Raw genomic sequence first — 12,753 nt, 5'->3', positions numbered from 1 at the left:
AGGGAGGGGGAAGGAAGAAGAATGTTCCTTTTGGTGAACCAGAATTCTTGAGCCAGCTCTGGTACCAGCATTGCCATCTATGCCATGTTTCCAAGCATGTTAGCCAAGTGATTGCTCCTTATCAGACTGACCTCCTTGGTACCATGTGGGCACAGCACAGCTCCAGTGACACCTTGCCTAGGTGCCAGCTGTCTGGTGCTGTCACTTCCCAGGGCTTGAGGGCAGCATGTTGGTTTAGCAGCACTGCACAGCCACCCTGAGCACCCTGCAGGGGCCTGAGGAGGCTGCATGCTCAGTCTCCATCTGGAGAAGAGCACAAGGAGAGCCACAGGGAAGGGGTGGCTCTCCTGAGCCTGTGCAGTGCTGCAGGAAGGCAAGACCTCTCTGCCAGGAGGGGCTGGGCTGTATTTCTGCAGGGATCTTCCCTGACATTATCAGTGTGCTGAACAAATTAAGGACCATGCTGGGACAGACTCTTTTCCCAGACCACCCTGTTGCCAGTGAGGAACAAGACAAAATTTACCTCCAGCATCTTATTTTTTTTTCACCTCAGAAGTGCCCCAGGATCTGCCAAGGTGGACATTAGCAGAGGAAGCCAGTGATGGGCAGACACCTACCAGATTTGAGCAATGCACTCAAATGCCTTGAGAAGAGCTTCATCACACGTGGTGCAGAGACAGCCTCCAGTAGCAGATAAGTATGAATACATGTAAACTGTATAATATGTATTCAAATCCTAGGATAATATACAAAACCTCTGTTCTCCAGGTATTGACTTCTTATTTGCTTCACATTGTGTCGTAGGAAGGGGACCAGGATGCCAGATGGTTCAACACAGGTCCAGTCCGGTTTATTGAAGAAAATATCAAACTTTTATACAGCAAATAATAAGCTTATGAATATTCTGTAAGCCAAGCAATCTATTGGTTAAACTATACCATGAACTCTTCCTCATTCCTTAGGGGTTACATCTCTCTTTTCTCATGTCTCTTTCACTGTTTGTTATTATACTACAGCTAGGCTCAAGGACACACTATCTATGCAGGTGCAGGACTTGGAATTAGCCACGGTTTTGTACTTTTCCAGTCTCTCTAGTCAGCTAAAGTCCCAACAACACTGAGCCCTCTTTTCTCCTGTACATAGAATCCCAAAATCATTAAGGTTGGAAAAGACCTGTAAGATAATCAAGTCCCCCCATTAACACATCATCACTGTGTTCACTAAGCTGTGTCTCCAAGTACCAGATCCCATGGTTTTTGGACACTTCCAGGGATGGTGACTCCACCACTCTGCTGGGCAGCCCATTCCAGTGCTTGACCACCCTTTCAGTGAGAAATGTTTCCTAATATCCAATCTAAATCTCTTCCTGGTGCAACTTAAGGCCATTTTCTCTTGTCCTTTCACTTGCTAACTGAGAGAAGATGCCAAATGCATTGCACAACTCAAAATGAAGTCAGCCAAGACTTGCAGGTTTTCTGCCTCCTACCACCACCCTGCAGCTGTTATCCAGGCTTGCTGCCCTCACATCCCATTCCCACGTGGCCAGCAGTTTGCTCAGCTCAGCACACCTGCAGCAGCTCACACAATGCAGGGTTCAGGGACCAGCAACACATTGATTGAACAGTTAAGCCCTTTGTGAACCCAGTATGTGTATAACAGTAACACATCCCAGGCAGAAAAACTCTCTAGGAAAGGCTCTCCAACTCATTATTTCACTCAGCAGATTAAGATGAGCTGTCAGCACTGAGCTCCTGCAACAGAGCTCCCAAGGCTGACCAAGGTGCAGGCAGATTTTAGGGTGCTGTGAAGTGCTTAGGAAACTCAGTTAATTTGCAGTGCACTTGTGCTGCTCTCTAGGTCCTGTGTAGGGGAAACCAAAGCCCAGAGAGCACAGCACACCCCAGCAAGGCAAAGATGCTCCTCTGTGAGAGAGCTGGCTTCCCTTTCCACACCTGCAGGCACAAGGAGGGCTAAGCTGGCTCCTGGTATGGCCCTGCAGTGATCATTGCATCTTCAGACAAGACCTATTTGGGTCTTGGGAGTTTGGGACAAGTTGATGTACCAGGTACCCAGTGCTGCCCCATGCCCTGTCACATCTGTGCTGGAGGTGTGGGCAGCACTGAGCCTTTGCCACAGCTGTCTGTCCTTGAGGAAGCAGAGGGAGCATTGCCTCCTCCTGAAGGGAACTGAGGAGTGGGAAGAAAGGAGGTGAATGGCATTCCTGAAACGTGGGAAAAGAAATGTTTTCTCATGGTTGCCATGGAAACTGGGAATGGACAATAAGCACTTAGATGTTTTATCATGTCCCTTAGCACTTGTAGCATGCAACCTGTGTGAAAAGAATCATTATCCTGTACAGGGAGGCTGACAGGTACCTGAATGGGAAAAATAAGCTGGAGAATCTGTGCCAGGGCATCCCAGCAGAATGCATCCCATCAGAGGGGCTACAGAGACAGCAGGGAGATGGCACTTCCTGAGGTGCTGCCAAAGAATGGGAATGAGGTACCCTGGAAGGATGGGCAGTGCACACAAACACCTGGGAAGACAGGATTTGGCATGGAGAATCCCATGGAACTCCAGGGCATGTGCCACCCTTGGGCTCTCATTACTGCCAGCCCCACTTTGGCACCTTTCTGTGACCCTGTATGTCCTTAGTCCAGCCAGGCATCTCACTCACAGCTGTTCTGTTTGTGTGCTTCCTCACTGCACTCTTTGAGGTTTTGTTCAACACATCATGTATTACTTCCATCACTCAAAATGATTTTGGTGCATTTGACTGGAAAAGGTCACGTAGATCCAGCTCAACCCCTAAGTGACAGATCATGCCCACACACTATCAATACTCCAAAGAGCAAGACATTTCCCTGGTTACAGTGCATTCATAGGCCAAAAATCACTCTCTGTCCTCAGCACACCAAACATCCACTATCTTGTGGTCATGATTATTTTGGTCATTTTGCTTTCCCCATCTGCCTAAAAGATTAAATTTCTTCCTCCTGCTCCCACTCACATTCCTCCTCCAATATTTCCTTCAGGAAATCTTCTTACGGATGTGCAAAAAAACTGCAGGCACTTATCACATGAAGCACATCATGATGAGAAACACCCACCCTTCCCATGAAGTACCACCTCCCTCCTATCCATCTTCCTGAACTACATGCCAGTGATCATCTGCAACCACTCTGCACAAAGCTAAATAATTCTTCCTTCATGCTGAAACCACCAACAAAGAGCCTCCCTGGCCAGGGAAACAGAGCATACACTGAACCCAGATGCCCATAACAAGAAGAGTTATAAGGTTCATATCTCTAGAAGCAAATAGTCCCTCTCCATTCCAGCACCCAGACCTCTTGTTGCAACAACACAGCATCACAGACTTTTCCACTTCCCATTACTCTCAGAGAATATTTCATAGTGATCAGTCAGCCTCTGAAAATCCATGGAAAATACTTGGTCCTGCTGGAAAAGACCAGGTATGTGTGTCTGTCATTTACAACCCTTAAAGCCAGCTCCAACTCTTGCACATTTCCAGGCTTTTGACATGACAGAGCAGAAATCTCCCCATTTCAAATCCCTGTGACATTTGTGTAGCTGATCTCCCAAGGCTGGCTGGTGAGCTCCTGATCAGCAGTGAGATGCCAGGGGTGATGGTGGTGTGGCTGCCCACCTGGATGGGCACATTCCCACTCCTCTCCTGTAGCTCTGGGCTCTGCTCACAGGTCTAATTGGTCTTGGTCATCCAAAAGCTTTGCCACTGGCAGTGACCATCCAGTTCTGAACCACTATCTGTTCTCACCAGTTGTTGCTGCCTAGGTGAGCCCCAAAACAAAAATTTCATCAAGCAAAACAGCTTTGTGTAACTTCTCCACAAAATTTTATCTCATCTTCCTCTGGTATCATTTCCTGCAGTGTATCACCTCAGTATCCAGTGTCTTTGGAAACCTCAGATGTAAATTCTGCCTGCCCAAATACAAATGCATGTGCATAATTCTGTCCATATTAATGAATCTCATAATCATAGCACTTAGCAGCATGTCCTCCATCTGCCAAAGAGTAATTTGAAAATGGTGCCAGGAACATTAATGGGTGTCAGGAAAGGATGTGAATCACGGGAGTTCAGCGGTTTAATACGCTTACGCCTCCAGAGCAGTATTCCTGTAGTTTTGGAAAGGCATCCCACAAATTACTGCCAGTAAATTTGTGGAGTACAGAATAGAGGAAGGGACCACTGAACCTCAGGATATCTCCCAAGTACTGAGAAAACAGCATATGCACAAGGGTTGTCAAGAGAAGCACATTAGACTGTGATAAATAAGCAGAGTGCACCAGGGAGTTTGACATAGAGTGTACATATTTATGTACTGAAAAATACCATCCCTGTATAGACATGGCCAAAGATCTAAAGCAGTTAATGTCTTTTCTATAGATGGCCCAAAGACATCATTAAAATCTAGATATATATGTGGGTACCAGAGGGGGAGAAAACTGCAAGCTGTCTTCCCGATTAGTAGCTGGGATTAAATCCAGAAGAGTTGAATTTCCCCATGGAGCTATGTGACTATATTGTGACAAGAATATTATTTGAATCTACTTTTTCGTGGTGGGGAGAAACCCAGTTCAACTGAATTTCTGTGACAGTAAGGTCTCTCTTTGGCCATGCTAAAATACATTCCTGTGCACAGCAAATACGACTTGAAGTAAAGATCTGTAGAGAATTAATATTCTAGATAAAGGCTTGGATTTTGCCTGACACAGCACCAGGATGAATGGGCTGTTGTTAGGTTGAATTCTTTTCTTGTTACCAAGCAGGTCTCCCAGTAGCACTTGCAAAGATAAGGAGATCAGATCTCCAAATTCAGTGTGAAAGCTGATCACTGAATCACGATGGAAATTTTTCTCTTGCTTTCAAGGTATCAGGTAGTGGCTGCTATGACAGGCTACTGTGTCAGTTTGGAGACACATAAAATACCCTATTTTCTTCACCCTTAATACCAGGATTGTTGCCTCCCCATTAATATGCCCTTTTTATCTGTTCTCTTTCATTTGATACGTAATGCTACACTTTGCTGTGCTTGGTGCTTTGCTGTGTAACCTACATCCCAAGGAGAGCACAAGTGACTGTGGGTCACATTTGTTTGGTGGCAGGCCTGGCTGCAGATCATCATTCAAGCTGTCCACACAGGACAGATATGTAGCTGGTTGGCATATAACCATCTCTGCCTTGTAAATCTGAGGTCTCCTTTATCACATTGCTTCACAGCAGAGATAAGTGTGTCCTGCAAACACATTTCTGTGCATCTGAATCTTTTTATGGATTTGCTTTGACTGCTTTCCTTCCTTTTTTTGTGTTTGCTTTCCACAGTTATCCTAGGGAACACATTTTCTGGAAGGAATACTCACCAAGTGTGAATTTAGCATGAAAACACATTTCAGACTCATAATAACAGCCACTTACATCACAAAATAATTCCAGAAAGTTACACTCACCCACTTGGGAACAGAAACACATCACATCATCAGAATACCAACATCTTCCAAAGAACTGGACACAAATGAGACACGAAGCACAGATTATTCCAATAAATTATTTAGCAAATAAGTCTGAGCAATAGGTCCATACATAAATATTGTGATCTTTTCTCAGATAATCTACAAAGATAAATGATTTAGCTATGTATCAGATGAATTATTCAGCCAAATACTTGGAAAATAACTGAGATGCAAACATTTGTTCTTAAAGAAGTCCTTTTAATCAACTAATCTTGTCAGCTTCTGGCATAGGAAAAATGGAAAGAGAATGAAGCAGAACAGTTTCTTCTTGAGGAGCATTGATTATATGTCAGCAACATCCTTGTTTTAAATCTGGAGAAGAAGTCTTTGAATGCTAGTAGCATTCTTAAACCTTTCTTTGAGTTTATAAAATCATACATAGCATCAAGATACTACATCTCAAAAGTTTTGCAGAGATGCTCCAGGTCACAGTCAACATGTTTCTCAGGGAGATTCAAGAAATTACCAAAAAGGCATCTCATGTAGCTCCATTTCTTTCCTCTGTTGGATCACAAAATGTATTCCCCTCTTCTTACACCTTTCCTGAGTTACATCACAGCACCCCATTAAGGAAAATATGAATACATCTAATGGCTCTGTCTTTTGAAACCACATTGAAATGCTTCTCCAAGAGAAGCAGCCTGCATCCCCCTTGAGCAATGAAGTCTGCCATCTGGTAGGTTTGTTCTTTATAGTCATTTAGAGGATATTAAATCTTCTTTTGTATGCAGAGAATTAGGTGGTGGAGGGACTTGGCAATCTATTGAAGAAAAAAAAAAGATGGAGAAAAAACAGTTCATAAAGGCATTGTGTCCAGAGAAGAATATTAGAGAGGCATTAAGTAGAAAGACAAAAGGCAAGCTAGCATCAGCTCCTTTGAAAGCTGTAAATCATTCCAACTCCTTGGGTGGTTGGTTAAGTTCATTGTTACTTGGGTAATTATTATCCTTTGTTAGAACCTAAGCTTCTAAACATATTTTGAAACAAAATCATCCAAAATGAGCTGCCAGAAAGATCTAATGGTGTGAAGGGGAGTCATGGAAAAAATATGTTCAGAGCCTTTAAGGAAACCTGCAGCTTTTCATTTATGTAGCTACATAGCTTATCTTTAGAAATTAGGGCTGTTCCAAGCCATTGTCTTTGGTCAATGAGTTAAGTGTGGAAGGTAGCAGGTTCCTTGAAGGAGAGAGTCTCCAGACAAGGTTTTTGGTACATCCTGGAGACTTTCACTGACCCTGTGACCTGGAGACCAATGGAGCAGGCCAATGCTTCCAAATCTGTTGTTTCAGCAGATGCCAGGAGCGGTGGCCTGGGTGGAGGGTCCCCTCTGTGAAGTGCAGGCTGTTGGCAGACTCTTCCAGCTGGAAGGATCAGGTAAATCCCAACAGAGTGCAGAGCCAGCAAATCTATGGGCACGCTAGAAATTCAGGAGATTTGTGCAGAGTCTGATTATCTAAAGCAAATGCATTGTAGTCATTGATAGCATGATTGATTGATTGATTGATTGACTGATTGCAAAGACACCAAAGCTTCCAAAAGAGGGATCCCAACTCTAGAAGGTTTAAGCAGCGCCATAAACTTCAGTTAGATTCAGGTAATTTTATTTTAATGCTGATAGTTGTTGAGGCTTTAAACGTTTGGTTTGTGTGTGAGGATACAAGTAAAAGTTGAGAACAGTGAGCTAGACAGTGTCACCACAAAGTGCAGAATAGCTCTGAAATTGAAACCCACTGTAGCACCTGCACTGGGGGAAGTGCCCAGTGCCACACAGAGCAGCCCTGAGCTAAGTTTTCTTAGTAGCAGCAGTCAGGAGTGGCATTTTGTGCCATCCTGTAGTCTCACACTGCAAACTCATCCAGACTTTCAGGACACAGCTGGCTCAGCCTCCTACCTGGGACCATACAGTCTCCTCAGGGCTCATGTAGGTCAGAAACTCTCAAAAACGGGAATTCAACTGTTCTTGAGCCATGGCAAAAATACAGAAAGCCCTCACAAAAATACTGTACAGTCCCAAGAAGTGCTGACCAAGCACAGGGCAGCACCTACACCACAAAATTGATCCATGTAAGCCAGCTGGAACAACCAGATGTAAATTGGAGGAGCCCTCTGGCTCCCATTGCTACCTGTAGGAAAAAACAACCCTGTAATGAGCAGCAGCAGCAGATTTCCAAACCCCTCCACTACTTCTCCAGATTCACAGTCAGTTTCCTACCAGACTCATGTGTCAGCAGGTCATAAAAAGTTTCAAGTCTCCTTTTCTTTTTCTGGCATTCTGGAAGAAGTTGTACTAACAATGAGCCACTGCTTGACAGCTCTGAATCCCAAGCTGTTGGGATACAGTGTGACTTCCAACATATTGCTTCCAGCCCCCACCACCCACGGGGAATGGCCTGGCAAGGGGAGAAGCACAGCCTGCTAGGAGGAGCCTTCCACAAAGAGATCCCTCATTCCCTGCACTCATCACAAAGGCAGCACCCACATCAGGCCATGCCAGGCAGCCAGTTCAGCTTCTGGCAGGTCAAGAGATCAGAGGAGTGGTGGTAACTTCACACATTTTCTGTGCTGCATGGCCCAAGACAAAGGCTGCAGGACAAAGGATACCACAGCCAGAAATGATGGAGGGTTTTTTTCACCTGGAACTGCAGCTACAAATCCCTGCAGGAAGGTTGACCCTAGGGGCCTGGAGGAGAAAGAAAAAAATTAAACGCCACCAACTGCTGTCATTGGATCTGGCTTTGCTCCAAGGTCTGTTGGAGCTGAGATTGATTAGGATATTTAGTATCCTGGAAACAGTCAGTACCTTCAGCTGGTTATAAAGCCATTTAATTATCTTGCCACCACCATGGCAACCATACCCCTAACTACAGCCTCCAGGTGAGGAGATGGGCTGTTGGACGACAGTCTGGTGCCTGTAGACCCCATCTGATGATGATGCAGTGATTCAGACAAGATAAAACCTTGCTCCAACACCAGAAGGGACCAAATTCAGAGAAGGAAATTAGGCCAGTGCTGTAATACATAGTAGATCATTATGATAGCCAACATTTAGCATAAAAATTTAAATGGACATTTGTATTATAGTGGGAGGCCTCTTGTTACAGCAATCTTTGCAGATCTTATCCCACCAGCAACCCCTGCAGTGTAGCACACCCACGTTGGGGCAGGCAGGGCCACATTCCCTGCACAGCAGCAAGGAATGAAGATGGGTGGCCTCAGAAGGATATCAGGGAGTGAAGCTTGAGGAGGGGGAAAGCATATAAAGGAGGATGGGAAAAGCATGTAAGCAGGAGCTCTGCAGCCAAGGAACAGCAGGTGTTTTAATAAAAAGTAACTCTTCTTCTTCCAGTAAGTTTTTTGCTGTTTAATATCAGAATGCTCTATGTGATCCTTTATTATTTCTCCAGCCTGAAGCCCGAATAGCCCTGGCACCTGAAGCCTCTTTGATTCCCATGCTCGGTGCAGGTTAACACACCTCAGCTCCTCTGCTTCAAAGAGAGCCCCAGCATGACCAGGTTCCCTGACTCAAACACCCTTGTACCAGGTGAGAATTGATCCCTGTAGCTGCTGCCTAATTTGTGTGAGAGCTGAGCCTGTCATTGGCCAGCTGGTTTATGCCTGTTTGGATTGAAGAGCTGTGCTGCTGGGTTTTCCTTCATGATATGGAGCCATGCAACCTTATGCATTATGAGGTGTTTCACAAAAACAGCTTTTAAAATAATCAAATATCTGCAAATGAATTGGAAACTCTTCTTTCCCCTTGTCTCCGCAAGGACTTTACTCAGTCAAATGCATCCAGAAAATTGAAGGACTGAGAATTTGCAATCAGGACTGGAGTGATTAATTGTCTCAGAGCACTCACGTGCTGACAAGCACAGTGAGCAATATGATGTGACATCTCTCAGTTCACAACGAGAGGTGTGTCCAGCAGGGACAGCCATCCACAAAGGGGGGAGAGGTGGGAGAAGAAAGGTCAAATTTCCAACATTAAATTCACAAGGTTAATAATGCCTTAGCGTCATGCATATTCATCTGACTCCTTCACTTCAGCTGAGCCAGCTGTCCCTGCTTCTGACATTTCCCTACAACAGAGGCAAAAGAAATTGGTTCCTTTTAATATGTGGCAGAAATGTTTATGGTAAGAGATGCACATTGTGTAGATGCTGTGTAGATGGGCAGTTGCCTCTGCTCAGCTGATGCACTGACTTATCAAAGCATGTGGAAACAGCAGGACACAAGCCATGAAGAAGCAAGGTGAGAACTGCATAGGAAAATGGACACACCTGTGTGCAAGTGCTGCTGCAGACACCCAGCTCTGGAAATTGCATCTCCACCCTGTGTGTCTTTGGCCATAAAAACAAGTCAGATTTTGGCTAAGGCTCACAGCAAGGGCACCTCTTATGCAGCAGTGCTAGCACACGGGGGCTTGCACAGATCCTTTCCCAAGATCCCAGAGGTGGGCACATGCATGTGTGCCATCCTTGGCCTCAGCACAGGCACTTCTCACCAAGCATCTTGGCCATGGGATTTCATCTGGATTTAGTGTGCAGGATGAGTATCCTTCCCACACCAGTCTTATCTGGATCTGAAAATGCAACCCCCTTCTCTTGGAGCCAATAATTATTTCCATGAGATTCATTTAACAAAGGCACCTATCCAATACTTGTGGTCTCCTGGCATAACTAATCATGAAATTAAATTCAGTCTGTGTAGTTCCAATCAGTTACACAGGAATAACACTGGTTGACTGGCACTTACCCTGTTCATCATCAAGAGAGCCTTTGCCATACAGCCTGTTTTAGAAATTGCAGTGGGCTTCAGAAACTACCAATATGAGACTTCCAGGAGCCCACACAAGAGGATATTCCACCCATATCCTCTGATTTCCCAGCTGGGGTCTGATCAATTTGCCCATGGAGCAAAGAGAATTTCCCACTTGAGACCTCAAGGGTTGGAAATAAAACTGCATAGTTGTCTTGGAGAGCACCAGGCAGATGTTAGTTGCTTCTGAATGTTTACTCTAGATGCCACAGGCACATCTTGAGCCCTTCAACACTCACTGTGGGAGCCAACAGAAGGCAGAATGTCGCACAGTGCCCACCCCAGAGGTTGGGTGCAGCCCCTGAGGCTTATCTGCCACTCAAGACTAAACAGATCCTGTGGTGGAGACAGAAACTTGCTCTTCTTTGGGGCCACAAAACCAAAATAAATTGTTTCCACAAAGCTCAAAATAGCTTTAAACCATTGTTTTCCTTGACAGCAGTCACTGCCTGTGTCTGCTCTCCACCTTGCCTTTGCAGCTCATGGTGAAGCAGCTTGGGAAAATGCACAGGCAGGAACTTGCTCATGGAGAGTAGAAGTGAAAGCAGGGGAAAAGTCCCCTGGAGGAATTGCACTCTCCCCACTTACCTCCCTGCAAGGTTCTGGTGCCCTTAGATACAGGTGGCAGTGGCAGTAGCAGCAGCTTCTCTGGAGAGCAGTGGAACAGCTTGTCCAGCCCCAGGTCTGGATCCTGCCCTGTCCCACCATGCACAAGGGGCATTCCTGATGGGATACCTCCCTGAGAGGGTACACATGCACCCTACTATCTCCCTGGGGTGCTGGTGCCAAGGACACCTCCTACTTAAAGATTTCCTGCAACCCCTGTGTCACTGGGGAGTTGCTTTTAGTCTTTTAGTCTCTTGGATAAATCTCCCCTTGCAGCTGTTCTGTCCTCAGGCAGGAATAACTCAGGAGTCTAGGAATAAAACTGTCAAAAACAATTGGCCAGCCCACTGTCATGTGGGGCTCATTCTCAGACACTGAGCTATACAGTGAAGTGTATGTACATTGAATATATAGGATTAAACCAATAGCTATGTTTTACATACACTTGCAAAAAGTGTGTGCAAAAAGCTCAAAGTGCATAAAAGCTCACTGTTCAAGAGCAGCTTCCAAAGAGAGCCTACAAACTGGCTCTTGGGTGGCTGTTGGGTTGGAATCCATACCCATAACCCCAGCACTGGAAAAATTCCAGTAGATACACTCTAGGGTACATATATCTGTATATACATTCTTTTGGAAGGAGCTGCTTTCACTCCCAAATGGGTTTCCTGGGCACGGGCACAGATCCTTCTCATCCACCATCCTGGGTGCATGAAGAGCTGACTGCAGCTGTGCCACCACTGTCCCACTGCCCTGATGGAATTACCTTCCACCACTGCCCACAGAAACAGGCGAGACTTCCCTTAAATCAGCAGCAGGTGACATTTTCACCCCCTCCAGCCGAGCATGAATGACCTGAAATGCAGGCCAAGCTCCTTATTTCCTGTCAGCCCAATGTTAGACAGAGAGAGGAGACTGAAGCAGAGGTTACACACTGCTTCCTCTGCACCTGCAGCTGTGCTCCCCTGGATGCTCCATGCACCCTGTGCCATCCAGAGATGCTGGCCTTTGTTTTGCAGGACCTCCCACAAAACGAATGCTGGAAGGTCTCCCCTGGCTGACACCCATCTCCCTTTCAGTGTTCCTGTGCTCCATGGTGCTCTTGTGTACTTGTGCTGGAAGCACCAGTCTAGGGAAAAAGGCACTAAAGGAAAGGCCTGTTCCAGCAGCCATGGTGCATGTCCCTCCTTTGAGCCTGGCAAAGAGGGGACCTCAGGGGCTGCACTGCAGGCTGAGGCCACAGCTCCCATTGCTGCTGTGCAGAGGGAGGGAGGCAGATCTGCACCCCCCTTGCATCCCTTGGTTGCATCAACCGAGTTTGAGCTGCTTCCCGGGGGGATGCCCAGCCCTGGGGAGGACCGTGCTCCTTTGTGCATCCACATTCCTCCACCACTGCTCCACCAGTGTGACTTTTGCCACTGCGTGTGTTTTTGCCTCTGTCACAAACATCTCCAATACATGCAGAGCTGCAGATGCCTCCTGACAGTCTGTGTGCAGTGAGCCCCTGGCAGGGGGCAGCCCCTTACCACAGCCCTGGCACAGACTGCCTGCCGGGCCCAGCTCCGCAGCCCCTCGGGACAAGGCGGTGGGATGCTGCGCGCCGCAGAGCGCGTTCCTGCCGCGGGTCGGGGATGCAGATGGGAAACTCACTTCGGTGGGGAGCACCCACCCCCCAAAAAAAGAATCCCTCCAAAAAGAGCCCCAAAAAGTTTGTGCTTTCCGCATTCGACGTTTTCTCAGCAAGGACTGCTGCAGGGCGGGCTGGGGACACCCGTGAGCAAA

This window comes from Zonotrichia leucophrys, chromosome 5, assembly GCF_028769735.1.
Source record: "Zonotrichia leucophrys gambelii isolate GWCS_2022_RI chromosome 5, RI_Zleu_2.0, whole genome shotgun sequence".
Classification (NCBI taxonomy): domain Eukaryota; kingdom Metazoa; phylum Chordata; class Aves; order Passeriformes; family Passerellidae; genus Zonotrichia; species Zonotrichia leucophrys.
Note: the sequence above shows the minus strand (reverse complement) of the source record.